Source organism: Pinus tabuliformis, chromosome 4_2 (assembly GCF_031772625.1).
Source record: "Pinus tabuliformis cultivar Carrire ecotype Pingquan chromosome 4_2, CPIR1, whole genome shotgun sequence".
Lineage (NCBI taxonomy): Eukaryota > Viridiplantae > Streptophyta > Pinopsida > Pinales > Pinaceae > Pinus > Pinus tabuliformis.
Genome location: NC_142304.1, coordinates 403,972,909 through 403,990,752, shown reverse-complemented (window position 1 = coordinate 403,990,752; position 17,844 = coordinate 403,972,909). Strand labels below are relative to the sequence as shown.

General features: G+C 39.9%; 1 protein-coding gene across 5 annotated transcripts in view; it reads left to right on the top strand.

The window, feature by feature from the left end:
- LOC149169665 (peptidyl-prolyl cis-trans isomerase CYP21-4-like) overlaps positions 1–17,844 on the top strand; it is a 262,297-nt gene that overhangs the window by 174,972 nt on the left and 69,481 nt on the right. The window lies entirely within an intron of this gene.

Sequence of the window (17,844 nt, the reverse complement as noted above, 5' to 3'; positions counted from 1 at the left end):
GAAGGAGAGAATGCAGAGTATCTTTGAGGAGGCAGAAGTCTGGGATATCATGGTGCATACAGCACAACACCCTGTTGTTGTGCCTACTGATGCTACTCAGTTGGCTGCTTATAATAAAAAGAACAACAAGGGTAAGAGGCTGATTCTAGACGGAATCAAAGACCATTGCATTCCTCATGTGAGAGGAAAGAGCAATGCCCATGAAATGTGGACAGCATTGTCCAATCTCTACCAGAGTACCAATGAGAATCGAAAGATGGTCCTGAAGGAGAAGCTGAAGAACATTAAGATGGGTAATGATAGTGCAGCTGGATATCTCACAAAGATTACCAATGTGAGAGATGAGTTGGCAGCGATTGGAGAGGCCATTCCACCCACTGAGTTGGTGCGGATTGCAGTGAATGGCCTCCCCCGTTCATGGTTGAACTTTGCTGATGGGGTTTGTGCACGTGAGACCCTTCCCACATGGGAGAGGTTTTGGGATGATTGCATTCAGACAGAGATCAGGAAAGGACAGCTTGGGGCAGCCAAGCCAGTTGAGCAGGATGAGGACGTAGCACTGGTGGCAGGAGGCAAGAAAGGCAAAGGGAAGAAGCAGGCTTCCACAAGCGGTGGTGGGGGCAAAGGCAAAGGTAAAGGTAAACAGGGGAACACACAGAAGGACTATTCCAAGGTGAAGTGTTGGAATTGTCAGAAGATGGGACACTATGCAGTTGTGTGTTCGGAGAAGAAGAAGAAGAAGGGGAAGAACCAGGACGTGGCAGCTTCAGCAGAGATTGAGTACTTCACAGGTCGTTTTGACCGGGAGTTTGCGTTCACTACATGTGAGTCCTCTAGTGCAGGATCACCTGCCACACAGGTTCAGAGGGAGCATGCTTTTCCCTCGACTAGTGGAGCATCTTCAGGTATCTGGTATGTGGATAGTGGGGCTTCACGTCACATGACAGGAGTCCGGGAGTACTTCTCAGAGCTTTCAGAGAGTGGCACTGATATTGAGGTAGTACTTGGTGATGACAGAGTTGTTAGAGCAGTTGGGGTGGGGACAGTGACATTTCAGAGGGAGTCCAAACCTCCCTTGAAGGTGTCAGAGGTTCTTTATGTGCCAGGGATGAGGAAGAACCTCATATTCGTCTCAGCTTTGGAGGACAGAGGATATGAGGTACTGTTCAGGGGAGGACAGGTGTTGATGTATCCCAGGGGCACTCCAGCTGATTCAGCTAGAGTGATAGGTGTACGCCATGCAAAGGTGTACAAGTTTGCATTCCAGCCCCTTTTGGCATTGAGCAGTAGTACCGACAGCAGAGCTAGCAGTTCTGAGCTGTGTGAGATTTGGCACCGCAGGATGGGACATATGTATCATGGAGCCTTGAGGACATTGCGGGAGATCACTACAGGTGTGCCAGATTTCAGTACTGATCACTTTGATACTTGTAGAGGTTGTGCGATGGGCAAGTTTGCCAAATCCCCTTTTCCCAGCAGTGACAGCAGAGCGACTGGGATACTTGATTTGATTCATTCTGATGTGAGCGGTCGGATGTCTCATGTTTCCTTGAGTGGATATGAGTACTATGTTTTATTCATTGATGATCACTCCAGGAGGACCTGGATTTATTTCTTGAAGACCAAGAGTGAGGTCTTCAAGCGGTTTCAGGAGTTTAGAGCTCTTGTGGAGACACAGACAAGTCGGAAGATCAAGTCCTTGAGGTCGGACAATGGAGGAGAGTACACCCTTGGAGAGTTTGTTGATTATTGTGTGGAGGCAGGCATTAGGAGGGAGTTCACTGTTCCTTACAACCCCCAGCAGAACGGGGTTGCGGAGAGGAAGAACAGATCCATCATAGGGGCTGCCAAAGCCATGTTACATGATCAGGGGTTGCCATTGTTCTTGTGGGCAGAGGCCTGCAACACAGCTGTTTACTTGCAGAACATGAGTCCACATCGTGCCTTGGGGCACATGACTCCGGAGGAGGCTTTCTCTGGGAAGAAGCCTGATCTTGGTCATCTTCATATCTTTGGATGCATTACATACTCCTATATACCCAAGGAGAAGAGGACCAAACTAGAGCCCACCGCAGAGAAGGGTATCTTTGTGGGCTACAGTGAGACCTCAAAGGCCTTTCGGATTTACATTCCTGCACAGAGGAGAGTTGTTGTCAGACGGGATGTGAAGTTCGAGGAGGACAGGGCCTTTAGGAGGTCACGGGAGTTAGAGTATCTGGATCAGCCAGACCCTCAACAGCAGTTGAGTCAGTCGCAGGGATCCAGTGGGCAGGGATCAGGAGGATCCGGAGGTACATCTATGAGGATGTCAGGTCCATCAGTGAGCAGTGGCTCGCCGAGCCAGAGGGGTGGTGCTCCGGGCAGCATGCAGAGCAGTTCACAGAGCAGTTCACTAGGGAGTCCACTGATGGACAGTTCACACGGTACCTCAGCTTCTACAGGTTCAGGTGCAGGCAGGAGGACAGTAGACAGACAGTCAGGAGTTCAGGCTACTGATGGTGATGAGGAGGAGGAGTTTCATTCTCCTATGGGAGAAGCATGCTCAGGGAAGAGGAAGCCCAAGTGGCTTCAGGACACCTTGAGAGATGCCACATCTGTTGCTGAGCCGAAGAGGCCGGTCAGAGAGAGTAGACCACCTGAGAGGTTTTGTAGTTATATGGCGATGGTTACCAGCATCCTTGACTCTGAGCCTTCTAGCTATGAGGAGGCAGCTAGCCAGCAGGTCTGGAGAGAGGCCATGCAGGAGGAGTATTCTTCTATCATGAAGAATGATGTTTGGGAGGTGGTGCCGAGGCCTGAGGGCAAATCCGTGGTTACTTCCAGATGGCTTTACAAGGTAAAGCATGCTGCAGATGGCAGCATTGAGAAATTCAAAGCAAGGTTTGTGGCTAGAGGGTTCTTCCAGGTAGAGGGAGTTGATTATGAGGAGACCTTCGCTCCCGTGGCTCGATATACTTCGATCCGCTCCATTATATCGATAGCAGCAGAGATGGGTTGGAAGATCCACCAGATGGATGTGAAGACCACATTTCTCAATGGCTTCATACAGGAGGAGGTGTACATTGAGCAGCCACAAGGCTTTGAGGTGCATGGGAAGGAGTCCCATGTGTGCAGATTGAAGAAGGCCCTTTATGGCCTGAAGCAAGCTCCCAGAGCTTGGTACTCCAGGATAGATGCATACTTGCAGGGGATGGGTTTCACAAAGAGTGAGGCAGATCCAAACCTTTACTTTATTGTGATTGGTGAGGAGCCTCTCATTCTGGTGCTGTATGTGGATGACTTGATCATTACAGGTGCAGAGAGACTCATAGAGCACTGCAAGAGAGATCTTGCGGCGGAGTTTGAGATGAAGGACATCGGCTTGATGCATTACTTTTTGGGTTTGGAGGTGTGGCAGGAGGAGGGGCATTTCTTCCTGGGGCAGGGGAAGTATATTGTGGACATCCTTAGCAGATTTCACATGGAGGATTGTAGACCCATGTCTACATCGATGATCACCAACTGGAAGAAGCTTCATGCTTCGGATTCCGAGTTGGTGGATCCCACATTGTACAGGCAGCTGATTGGTTCCTTGATGTATTTGGTCAACACTAGACCAGATATCTGTTTTGCAGTCAACACGATGAGTCAGTTTATGTGTAGCCTAGGAAGGTTCACTGGGTGGCTGCAAAACACATTTTGCGGTACTTGCAGGGGACAGTGGATTATGGTCTGGACTACAGGCAGGGAGATGGAGTGAGATTGGCAGGATACACTGATTCTGATTGGGCAGGTTGTGCTTCTGATAGGAAGAGCACTTCAGGGTGTTGTTTTGGGTTGGGTTCAGCAGTAGTGTCATGGTTCAGCCGGAAGCAGCAGTCAGTAGCACTAAGTTCAGCGGAAGCAGAGTATATGGCAGCCAGTCTAGCTAGTTGTGAGGCCATCTGGCTTCGCAAGATGTTGTTTGGCTTATTTGGTCAGCCGTTGAGACCTTCAGTGATTTACTGTGATAATCAGAGTTGCATTAAACTCACGGAGAATCCAGTATTTCATGACAGGTCAAAGCATATCGGGATCAGATATCATTTCATCAGAGACTGTTCAGAAGGGAGCTGTGAAGCTTGAGTATATTTCCACTGATGAGCAGGTTGCAGATATTCTTACCAAAGCCTTACCACGGGGCAAGCATGTCTACTTCAGAGACAAGATGGGTGTGGTGAGGAACACCTTCCTCGGTAAGAGGGAGTGTTGAAATTTGGTACCGGAGGACAGGTGGTTCCCTTAGGCTTTGATCTTTGGCCTAAGGAAAAGTGTCCAAAAGAATTTAATTTTTCTCCTAAAGTAACTTTATAATTTTTATAAAGTTAAATCTAATTTAAAAGTAACTTTAAGTGATAAAGTTACTAAGTCTAATTTTAAAGTGATTTTTATAAAGTCAATGAAAAATTAGAAAGGAAAAGTGACTTTGGAAATAAATGACTAAGTGGGTCTTTATTAAAGTGGGGTGAATTAAAAAATAGAAAGTGAGACTTAAATGAGCATTTAATCTCAGCCATTGATCTAAATCTATTTCAGCCATTGGATTTAGGGATCACCCAAAAGTCACTTAGGGTTGGGTTAAGGGAGGAAAAGGAGGAAAAGATCATTCATTCTTTCATGAGCAGATTGAGAGAAGGAGAGCAAGAGAGCAAGGGAGAGTTCTGGACAACTGAAAGCGGTGTAACAACAAAGCTGAAAGCGGTGTAACAGCAAAGCTGAACGCGGAGTAACAGCAAAGCTGAACGCGGAGTAACAGCAAAGCTGAACGCGGTGTAACAGCAAAGCTGAAAGCGGTGTAACAGCAAAGCTGAACGCGGAGTAACAACAAAGCTGAAAGCGGTGTAACAACAAAGTTGAAAGCGGAGTAACAGCAAAGCTGAAAGCGGAGTAACAGCAACGCTGAAAGCGGAGTAACAGCAACAGCCACGGTGTAACAACAACAGCCGCGGTGTAACAGCAACAGCCGCGGTGTAACAACAACGGTGTTTCAGCAAGGCTGAGATAAGTTGTAAAAGTCTGTTTGTTGATTTTTGTTTGCTGAACATTTCTCCTACTGTAAAAAGGCATTTTCCAGAAATAAAGAAGAGCTCTCAAACTGGTTTTCCCCAAGAGTTGTAGGGGGTTTTTCCAGGGTCAAGTTGACCAAAAATCTCAGTGTTTAAGTGTGTTTTAATGGCTGTTTATTACTGCTGATTTTTATTTCTGCAATTTCCAGCATTCTGTAAAATTTCCAGAATTTGTGTTTTCAGCAATATTTATTTTTTCCAGCTTGTTGAATGTATGGTTATGGGAAAGGGCATTTAACTATATGGGAGAAATAAGGAGAAACTGAAAACCGGGGTGGGAAATGAGAAATTTCTACACAAGTTATTTACAATTCGATTACTGAAAGTAAACACGAGTGCATGCTCAACATATTACAAATCAACAACTAAAAGAAACAGAAACAAACCATTATGACACCATTATTTTTGGACTAATGTCTTCGGAAAAACCCAATGTGGGAAAACCGATGCAACTATCTGAGGGTTTTCTTATTAAGCAATATCAGAGTACAATCTGGGTGCCAAAATTGGCCTACCCAACGGAGAATTTCCTTGGCAGTAATACCTCTCAGTTTTTGACAAATCTATTAGCTGAAACCCCAGATAATCCTTCCGGCAGCTACTCAGCACAAATCTGCCCTAGAAACCCTAGCGTTAGCCTCTCTCTGAACTGTGTCAGCCCCTCTTTGCCTCACGCTCGCCCCGCGTCACCCCGAATGGGTCTGCGTTAGCCCTGGCAGGCCTTGCGTTAGCCCTTTGGCCTTCTGCATCACTAAGGCTAGCCTCTCTAAGGCTTTGTGCAACTCTTGGCTGCCTCTGTGTGGCCCCGCATGAGCCCTGGCTGGCTCTGTGTCACTCTCCTTGGCTACTGCGCTGCTCTCACGACACTATATTTGCCTCTCTGTACTCAAATGCCCCTCAGCTGTATCTCTCGATCACTAGTACTATCTCTCTTAGCAAACCCTGCTCTTGGCCTCTAGGGCCTAGATCTGGCTTCAAAATCAAACTTCACCTTTAGATCTGCAACCTGTTCCTGAAATCACAAACACCCAGAACCCAAATATAAATGAAACCCCATAAAACTTAGTGAGAAAAATAAAAAAAAATTACAGATCTATGCACAGGGACAACAGATCTATCAGATCTGGCGAGTGTGAGTCCAACTCCGCTCCCAGATTTGATAATCTAAGGCTGTTAAAAGCCAAATTTATCAATATAGCATAGAAATTTTTTAAAATTTTAATTTAAATGGAGGTGCTTCACCCAAAACCCTTCATGCATCAACGATAAAATTTCTTATGATAAGCCCAGGATCCAATCAAGCTGGGCTCTTCAGAAAATACGAATCGGGAGTTGGCTGGTCCAACTGAAAACTTCCCTGAACGCTTGATGATCTCAAAATCAAGAATCTCCTGCACAACTCAATTCAACCATTAACGTAGAGCGAGAAAATGATAATAAAATTCAGATTTAATAGAGATGCCTGCTATTATATTCAAAACTTAAATTACCATTTAAACCCCAGTGATTGAGCAAAATACCTGTGCTCAAATCACTCTTCAGAAAGCCATCATCAATGGCTGAAAGGAAATCTATGCATGAAAATAACACATCTTACAACATTTCCACGAAGAGCAACACTAGTAGAAATTAACCCCAAAGTCTTTCTTTATTGCTCATAAAAAAAGATTACAAGAGAGCTTTCACTTAGCACACGACTCAAAGATCGAATGATCCTGACTGACAAATTGACCTACTATTTAAAGATAAATCCTCCAACGGCTAGTTCAAGTGATCCTCGTCAAAGCAATCTCGACTATTGATGAGGATTACAATTTCTTTTTATCTCATCCGTCGAAATTTTAATTATTGAGAAAATTTCAAATTTTTCAATTAAATGCATTTTAATTAATTCAAAAATTAAATATTTGAATTAATTTCCTCAAAATTTTGACTTTGACTTAACTCCAAGGACCATAGGCTTAAAATTTAGCAAAATAATCAATTTACCTTAGTCCCTGGGTCTTTTAAAATTTGAATTTTAAGGACCTGCGAACTTTGCCTTTGGAAAATTTAAATTTATCTAGGACCTATAATTAATTAAATTTCTGGCCAGAAAATTTAATTAATTTTGGCCAGAAAATTTAATTAATTAACCTATGAGGCGATAAATTATTTTTCGAACCCTTAAGACACTTTACATCATAATTTTTACATTTTTTACATCTCAAGGGGGAAAACCCATTTGCAAAAGACCTTCACAGACTACCTAGTTCTGCGACACAAATATAATCCAACAGACCAAGCAATATGTAATAAAATAACCTAACCAAGTAGTTAGGATTATTCCCAAATCACTTTTACATAGACTCAATCTAGAACACTAGAACTCCTCTAACATCCCATTGACAAAATCCACTCTGGCTTTGGGGTAAGGCTAAAGGAAAACTCTGCCGACCATACGAGAATGGATCGGTGAGACAAAAAACCTCCCGGAATGTAGATCGTCAGCAGAAAAGCAGGTTTACCTAGGTGATTACATACATGACATAGATATGCTGAGATTATTTACATTATACACATGTAGACTAGGTTTACATTATAAGACGATCCTCAGGCTGATGATGATAGTTGGATGGTAGGAACACATCGATCAAGTGCTATCCCTTTTGCGAAAAAGGGGGTGTACTGCTATGGGTTGTTGACACGTAGTGGTCAACACTCATGATTTATTTACACTTGCTAGTTTAATTCCTTGCTTCAAGTTACTTTTCAAGTCTTTGAATGGTTGATGCTTTAATTGATTAATTAACAATATCCTAGAACTTGTTGAGTCCAACAAGCCTTCCTTAGGGTCCACCCCCTTGGCTTTAGCTAGAAAAGAGCTTAGACAAAGAGAGATGGAATTAGGTGATAGCCCCTTCTTTGAGCTTTGCCACCAAGGCCACACTTAGTGGGGTTGAGGATTTTTTCCACATTAACTTAGGTGTGTAAGCAAGGTGACAACATGACCAAACTGTCCAGCTAGTTAATACAAAGTTTGAAGAGCAAAACTGGCCAAAAAACTTGAAAATGTCCACTAAACTACCACTAGTCTGCCCTATTCCCAAATTTCTATCCCTACTACTGACTAACTGACTTGGATATTGTTTTAATATTTTCTAAGCAAAAACTATCTTAATGAACAAGTCCATACTCGTCACGGGTATTCTGTTTGATTTCAGCCATGGATGAGAGAGTTGATGGTTCTTGCATTAGATTTTACATGAACCCAATATTTGGTATTTAATTCCAAGCCATAAATCATTGAACAAATACATAGCTAAGTTCCTAATGCATAAAATTCAACGGAAGCAAATTACGATTTTAGTCATATAATCACAAATAAATTTTTGCTGAACAAATCAACTCTTCATTAATAAAAACTTAGGACTTACTTAGGCTCCTGTCCTGGGATATTGGACCAACTGAGAAATTACAGATTATAATATGCCGAATCTGATCTAGTAGATCTGCTCTCTCTTGCAGATCGAGATCTCCAACCCCTTGCACTCTCTCAAACCCAACACACGCACTCTCAAACTTGTGTTGTTGTTGTGTGTCTTCTCCTCATCTTAGCCTTGCCTTTATAACTTTACAGTGATCCAAAACCCTAATCCTCACTCTAACCCTAATCTCAAAGTGATTGACGTCTGAGATTAGATCTTGCCTCACTTGAGACCAACAACGAAGATTAAAACTAATTCACTAAAGTAAATAATTTACTTTTCCTATGTTTTATTTTAGCTCAATAAGCCAACATATTAATGTGATTTTCCTAAGTTAACCTTAGGCTATGTTACATCAACAACTTACTCAAACTAGAGCAAGTGTTCTAATGTGATGTGGGCAACTTCTGCATGCCTAGACACGAGGCCTATGCAGAAGTACTTGCTTAAGCGACAAACTTCAACATCTTGCTTCTTTGCTTGTTCATAATTTTGCTAGATTATATCCTCTTTTATAGCTATCATTAGGTGCAATCCAAAAGAGCCTATAGAGAGAGGAGGAGATGCAAAGTTCCATATCTCCTCAAATCCAGGTCTTTGTTCTAGTTCTAATTCAAGTACTTTGTCTTGTAGAAGTTCTCTTCAGTCTCCTCCAGTTTTTCCCTGTTGGTTTCCTCCCAATTTTCAATTGTATGACTTTTCCTTTGTTCTTTCTAGCTTTGATTTTTCCCTGTTTAAACATCTTTACCTTACTTGAGTTTCCCTATAGTAGTCTTGCACCTCCTCATGAAAAGAGATAAACATTCTTGGCCATCATAACAATGCCTTTCGCATCTGTGAATAGCTCGATGAAGATCAAAATTTTCAAATAATATACAATTATTAGGATTTCCATGTGGATTAGACATCATCCAAAGCTTTGAGCTCTCAACAAAACAAGACTGGTTGCATATAATCCTACAAGTATACGCAGAACCTGGGGCTGAATCTTGTCCCCTTTAATTGAAGAAAGAGGGTTGGTGAAGATATATTACAGATGACAAGCTAAAGGCCATAAACCACATAGAGCTTGAGGATTTTTTTGCTCCCCTAAGGTGGATGGAGAATAACAAAGGAGGGTGGGAGGGATAAGCTCTAGATGATGGGCATTAAACCACATGTCTTCAACCATCCCATCAATCTCATAACTAATGCAATAAGACATGATTATTTGCATCACCACCACTTTTGCAATTCCAAATGAGGTTTCATTAGTTACTTGATCTTGGATTCAAGTCTCGAGAAAGGTGGCAAAGTGTTAATTCTCCCTCTTTTCCACATCTTACTAGGTTACAAGTTACAATCTTTGTTAGCCATTGTTTTTGCCAATGAGTTGAGCACTCTAGATTCTAAATAGATGAAGAAAACTCAATAAATTCAAATCCTTCCACTAGTTGTTGAAGTCTGAGTACTATCCTTCTTAGCTGTGTTTTTGAAGGAGCAATTGATAGACCATATGATGAAGTACCCTACCAACATGATCTTCTTGAATCCTAGTTGTTTTATTATCATTACTCCTTACAAAAGAGCCAGATCATTGGCTTGCTTGTTGGTTGCCTAATCCCCATGCAAATGATTTGTCTTGATTTCCTTTGGGGTTAAGGATGTCCAATGACTCCTTGTAACTATCACCCATATAAATCGCGATTCATATTTTTTTTATAAGTTAGAGGATTTCATTTAAGACAAAAGATTACATCACTCTCTACAACTTTTTGAAGTTCTACTAGTCTTATTCTTACTAGATTTGTGTGCCATGAGGTAGTTTGCCAAAGTGTTTCCAGAAGACAAAAAAGATTGTGCAGTCCAAAAAAATATGCCCAAAGAACAATATGACCAAAGAACCAAAAAATTTGTAGATTTAGAACACAACAGGAAGCCATCTTAGAGTTAGATGAGGTTACAGGAGCAGGGTCTCTGATCTAGGGCCTGGGGGTATTGGAAACTTGAATTCACACTTTATATGCTTATGCATGTGAGCTAGGCGAGTGTCCAAACGATCAAGGTTGTCTTGCATCGTCCATTTTTTCCTTTGCAGGTCATTGAGAAATGAGATAATTTCGTTTCTATCATCATTCTTTTCCTTGAGAATTTGTCCCAGTAAAGTCTTCAACTGCTAGTGAAGGGTGACTAAGTGCATGTATTGATTTATTCTCCACTTGTTATGCCGAGGGTCCGAGAGCCAATGAGAAACTTTACCTATGAGCTCAGAGTCTGAAAAAGATTGTTGTTCTCGGCGAACAATCCTGTGAAGCTTGCGGATATCAACTTGAGTGTTGGGAGATGTTGCATCTTGATAAGTTGCGGCCGCCTCTTGGGCTTGAATCTTAGAGAAATGGCCTCACTCCTCGGCTCGCCAATGTATCTGACCATGTTGTCTTGTCATGGTATGCAAAGCAAACAACCACCTCCTGCAGCGAGGATGTCAAACCCTCCGTTTATCCAATGCGAGGGAGCTAAGAAAACTGCTTTTGTATTTGTAGGGGGAGTGGAAAAAGGTAGAGCACTTCCAACCCAACAATTCCAAAGCCAAGAGAGAGCACTTCCAACCCAACAATTCTGAAGCGAACAAAGTTCCTTCTACAAATTAATTACTCCAAAAGACTTGGAATATCAAATTATCCATTAAAGATATAAATATTATATTAAATAAAAATGAATAAAAATGAATATGATTTACAAATGAGAACGAGAGACATGCTTATATACCAAGCAAGTGTCTCTTCATGAAGAGTCATGTCCTATTAGACATGCCTCTTCAACCTAATTACTAGCTTAATTTACTATTATTTGTGATTATTATCTTTTACATTATATTTATATTATTTATATATTTTATTCGTTACATTGCCTTCTTCCTCAAAAAGCTTTGTCCTCAAAGCTTGTCGAAGAAAAAAAGCTTGATCTCTTTTTCGGCTTTGAAAGTCTTTCTATTTTGGAATAGTCATCCTTGTCGATACAAGTTGATATGATCTTCTTAGTGACAAACAAAATTGTCGCACCGAGAAGGGATCAGACCATCCCAGATTAATCTTCTGTATAGCATTCTGATCACTGGAATTTTGTGACGACTTGTAAGCATAAGACTGGATTGAGATTACATCACTATTATCCAGAACATCAATTTGTTGTTTCGGTTCTGACTTGTTCAAATATGTAGCATGGTTGATTCGTCTGTTCTCATGATTCAGATGCCGATATGGAACCTTTTCTGTTTGATTTTTCCTTACTGGGCATGCGACAATTTTTATATTTTCTTCTGGTGAAGATGTTGAGTTTGTTATGAAACATTTATTGGGGATGTTCATCGTTTGAATTGCAACATCCACGCGCATCTTTTCTTCAACTTGCTTGTCTTCTTCCTGAGTTGTGACATTCACTGAATCGGTATGTGTTGTTTTGTCATCAACTTGAATTCCTACATTTGATGCTTCATTCTTGATAAGTTGTTGTACCTGGTTTTCTAATGACTTCTTATCCTTCTTTAGTATCTTAATTTGCGTTAGCAATTTTTCACTATGGTTTTTAAGTCGAGAAACTTCTTCATTTTTGTCAATAGTGATTTTGTCAATTTCATTTTGCATATTTTGTAATACTTTTTTACCTTCTTGAGAAATTACTTTTGAAATATCCGATATATCTTCTGGCGTTACTGAATTAGGTTTCAGTGTAACATCTTGGAGCGTTATTTTCTTCTTGTAAGAAAATGTTAAAAACTTTTTCTTAGTATTTAGAATAAAGGAACCTAGAGTTTTCATCCATGGTGATCCCAAAACAATGTCACTATCGTTAAAAGATAGGGTTTGCACGGTGAATTGTGAGGTAAAAGTATATTCTCCAATATTTAGGTGTAAATTGCTTATATCGTATTGTTTGCCAAAAAAATTTGTTTCAACTATATTTGATTCAGGAATCACCAATTGATTAGCACATTTAGGACTAACATAATTACTTCTTTCAGTAGGACTGATAGAGATTATGATGTCTCTTCGTGCGAGTGATCCTTTGATGTTAAATAGTGTGCGAACACATGTACTACGGGTTTCAGGAAACCTTTCATTACTAGTCTCCATTTTTTCCTCGATGTTTTTACGTAAACAATATGTCAACTGGAGCTATTTTTATTATAAAATATCACTTATTTCTCCTATATATATTTTTCAAATATTCTCCTCTTCTTCTTGAGATTATGATGTCTCTTCGTGCGAGTGATCCTTTGATGTTAAATAGTGTGCGAACACATGTACTACGGGTTTCAGGAAACCTTTCATTACTAGTCTCCATTTTTTCCTTGATGTTTTTACGTAAACAATATGTCAACTGGAGCTATTTTTATTATAAAATATCACTTATTTCTCCTATATATATTTTTCAAATATTCTCCTCTTCTTCTTTTTTTGGTTCGCTCTTTTAATAAAAAATTTATATAATAATAATTTATATATATTATAAAATTATAATTATATAAAATTTATATATACTTTTTTGAGACCCACTTTTCCTTTTATATGTAACTATATAAGGCTTATATAGTATCCTTTTTTATAATTATAATAATATTTTTTTCTCGGAAAATTTGGATGAGACGTGACTCTTGGTACGGTCACAATCTTTAGATTTGAACGATTAAAATTATTTAGATCACACTTTTTTTTCTCCAATGTTATCAAAATATCTTTTACTTTTAAAATACCATGGGCTATTACCATGGGTTGTTTTTAAAACCTCCTGTAAAAAGTAATATTTACCTTTCACGTAAGAGCTTTTGTATTCTTGTTTCTTTAACTTTTAAAATACCATGGGCTATTACCATGGGTTGTTTTTAAAACCTCTGTTAAAATGTTCTCCACGTAAAAAGTAAAACGTATTCCTTTTGTTTTTTGTTTTTCTTTTTTTTCCTTTTAACTTTTTAAAATACCATGGGCAATTACCATGGGTTGTTTTTAAAACCACGGGCTTCTCCACGTAAAAAGCTTTAAATATACTTGGTATGAGATTTTGTGTCCGTTTTGTTTTTTCTTTTACTTTTCTTCTTCTCCTTCTTTTTATTTTATTTACTTATATTTTTTTTGGTTAATTTTTTTTTTTAATGGCCAAAGGCCTAAAAAATGGAGAATCTCCCAATATATAGCAAAACGCTTCAATTATGACAGCAACAAGGTTGATGATAGGTTGATAGCCAAAGGCCTGGTGATCAGCCAAACGTGGCTTTGGTACCAAATGAAGCGAACAAAGTTCCTTCTACGAATTAATTACTCCAAAAGACTTGGAATATCAAATTATCCATTAAAGATATAAATATTATATTAAATAAAAATGAATAAGAATGAATATGATTTACAAATGAGAACGAGAGGCTTGCTTATATACCAAGCAAGTGTCTCTTCATGAAGAGTCATGTCCTATTAGACATGCCTCTTCAACCTAATTACTAGCTTAATTAACTATTATTTGTGATTATTATCTTTTACATTATATTTATATTATTTATATATTTTATTCGTTACAAATTCCAAAGCCAAGAGAGGGAGACTAGATGTCTTTGGCCAAACAACTTGAAGAAGACACAAAAGGAACATAGAAGAATGGAAGGAGCCATACAGACACTCCATGGCCTTAATTCAATAAAGGAGCCATACCGACACTCCATGGCCTTAATTCAATAAAGGAGCCGAAAACTTATAGACACCCACAAATTTATGAAAGCGATGAACTAGAGCTAACATAACCATTGGTACAAAATTACCTTTAATTTCAATCTAGAGAGGTGGAAGCAGCGAATTGTGAATTGATGCTTGAGCAACATGTCTTCATAAGATTCCCATCCAAGCCAAGCATGATGAGATGGTTTATTGTCTACCTCAAGCTAGAAGCCTTGAATTTTCGAGCTAGTGCCTCGTAACAGTAGGAACCATGAATTTTCAGGAATACTACTTCTGGGAAGCTTGTCTGTTAGGTGTATCTGTGTTGAAATGTGTAACTAGGTTCGGCCTTCATAATGTCTATTGTAATCATGATTTTATATATTTGATATTAAAAAGAAAAGAAATTTACTATCGTCATTCTTGATACATGGGTTTCATGCTCAAGGTAAATTTATTTATAAGTCAAGCACCCATTGAGTGCTTCTAGGTTTGTCATAGAATTATGAAGTCAAAAGATTCATTGCCATACATGTAAGACCCCTTTGGGCATGTTGTATCTTGTAAAGAATTTTTTGTCAACTCAAAAGTGTCATAAAGGCCTTGCAAGACCTTGTCAAACAAGTCGGCCTCATGGACAACAATTCAACCTCCTTAGAAGCCTATATATAAGAATGAACTCGACCTCCTTAGAAACCTATATATAAGAAGGAACTCGACCTCATTTGGAGATAATGCAAGCAAGTTCGATCTGTAGAAGAAAGAAGCAATAAGACAAAAAGAAAATGACAAAGATCAAGGATAAGAAGAAGAAAGGCAAGATTGAAGTTTTGGACCTCTTTCTCTCTCTCATGTTAGGGTTTCTAAAGTAGTTGCTAGATCGAAATTGCAGAAGTTATTGAACAAGTCAAAGTTGTAGAAGAAGTTGCTGGGGATGTCCGAATTGCAGGAGTTGTTGGGCAAGTTGAATTTGTTGAAAGTTGCTAGGTTAAAGTAGCTGGAAAGAAAAGTTCATCAAGAAGGAAAAGTTTGACTTGGTCTTGGAGGGGTATTTAACAAGGATCTTAGTGTTGGTTTTTGTAGCATCAAATGGTGTTCTAGTCTCGAGACTTTGTGGAGAGGCTAAAACACAGGAGTTCTCCGAAATCCAGAAATCGTTTATGGAAATTCCACCTAGAAATGGCTCAATTAAATTAATTGACCATATTAAAAAATTTCCCAAGTCTATCTTAGGAAAAATGGTTAATTAATAAGAATTAATTGAGAAAGGTGTGAATCATCTAGAAACTCAAACAGATTGACCTAGAAATAATCTTAGCCATCGATTAAGTTTTAATCTTGGCCGTTGGAGTTCCAATTGGAGATTATAAGAAGAGGTCAATGGGTAGATGGAGACACACACTTAAGAATGATTTCCTTGGGCAGATCGATTTTCCAGAGAGCAGAAGCAGTTGCCGGAAGAGTTCGAGCTAGAAAAGGGACTAAGAGGCAGAGAGGGGCAGAGACAGTGAGTCCATAGAAAGTTTTCCAGTTTTAGAGAGTGAACAACGGAAGGGTTGTATTTCCCATAGAGGCTACGTAGGGCCAGCGTAGATAGCTTTAGAGGGAGATCGATTTTGCTGAAGGGAAGGGTAATTCAGTTGCAATTGGTCCAAAAATTCTCCAGGAGGCCAAGTGAATTCCTTCCAGAGGCAGAGTTAGCCAGGACGTCATTGTTCCAATAGTTCCGGGGCTTAGCGAGAATTAGGCGTGGTGTTGAGATATTTGCCTTACAGATATTTTGGCCAGTTTATTTTGCTGATTGGATTTCCAGTTGGGTATCCATAGATTGTACTCGAAATTTGTCATTGCTGCTTATCAATAAAACCCTCACTTGCTGCACCGATTTTCCCAAGTTGGAATTTTTCCAGGGATTTTTGTCCAAAAATAACGGTGTTATATTTTTGTGTGTGTGCCAGTGTTTTCTCAGTTCCCAGTTTATATTCTGCATTATTTTTTATTTGTGAAGATTGTAGTGTGATTAATTCGTTGTTGCTATAGCAATAAAATGCATAATTAATTTATTAGTTAGAAGAATTAATCCCAGTTGTTGCAATAGAATTTCGGTGGTGAAATTTTCACATGGTATCAGAGGGATTTTGATTAGACGGGAAGCCCAAAAGCAGAAGAGGAAAAAATTGCTGTTTAGAGGGAGCAATAAGACAATTTTTTTGGGGGCTGCGCAGTGCCTAGCCAGGTCGTGTGAATTGCTTGAGCAGTTCGATTTTTCAGTGCAGGGTTGCAGAAGAATTTAACTTGCTAGATTAAGTGATTCTAGCAGGCAGAGGGAGCAAAAATCCAATATTTTCGCTGCGCAGATCCCTTGTGTGGGCACAAAGGGTTTGCAGCAGTTGCTAGAGCAAATTTTGTGCTAGGTGGAAGAGAAAGTGCACACAGAGGGGGTTTCTCTTAGAGGGTTTCTAGTTTAGAAATCCTATATTTCCACTTGTAGTAGGCAAACGCCGTGAGCAAATCTGTGTATTCCTCAAGGAGTGCGAGTAGCAGCAAGAAGGCTACAAGGAAGAGAGGGAGCTTCCTGATTTATTTTCTTCAGTTTTGAGTTTCCAGATTTTGCAGCTATGCATGGATGACCGTACAAGATTCTCCAGAGGAGGCCATGCGAGTTATCCATAATGTAGATCTAGACAACAATTCGACTTCCAGTTGTCAGAAACAAGTGCCGGAGGAAGTGCAAGTTGTCTATTGCAAGTTGCAAAGAAAGGAAGGGTCCCACCTAGGCACTATGCTCAAAAGGAGATAGTGGGACACCGAATCCAGGAGGAGTATGAAACTCCAGCATGTTGAATGGGTAGGGTCCAACACTGTTGCAACAAGGAAATTAGTTAGATTAGTTCCAAATTATTGCAATGGGACCATCACCTTTGCTACAAGAGCCTGTAATATCATTAGATAGTTGCAAAGTTAGTTGCAGTCAGTACCCGAGAAACAATTGCAGAACTAGTTGCAGTGACACAAGTAGTGTGAATTGCCCATTTGTAGTATGCAGGTGCAATTCCAGCCAGAAGATTCCCAATGTAGAGCTTCACAGTGTAGTTTCCAGTGCAGGAGGACAGTGCAAGTTACCAGGAGGAATCAAAGAGATTTCCCATAGGGAGATTGAGACTTAGAGGGAGTAGCCCTATGGAGGCTAATGCTTTAGGATCTGAGGAGATCAGACTCATTCTTGCAGTACTTGCAACAACAATATTAATAGATTAGAGTTGAATTTTTGTAGGGCCCATTGAGGTGTCTTCCTCATGGATCATTAGCAAGATTGTTTAGTGCTAGTGATGCAATCAGATTCAAGAGTGACAGTTGCAGTCAGGTGTTGAGGAGCATAGAGCAGGAGGCTTAGTAGCAGAGTCAACAACAACGCAAATTCCTTAGTGGACAATGCAAAGGCTAGTAACAATCAGATGCTCAGGAGACAGATGCAACATAAAGACAATTGATTCAATATTTTAGATGCTTCTCAATTGCAGCAGTAGTTATAGTAGCAACAACAATAATTGGGAGGGAGTTGCAGTGCAGATGCAGAGTTGGCAACATTACAAGATGTACAATGCAGTGTCA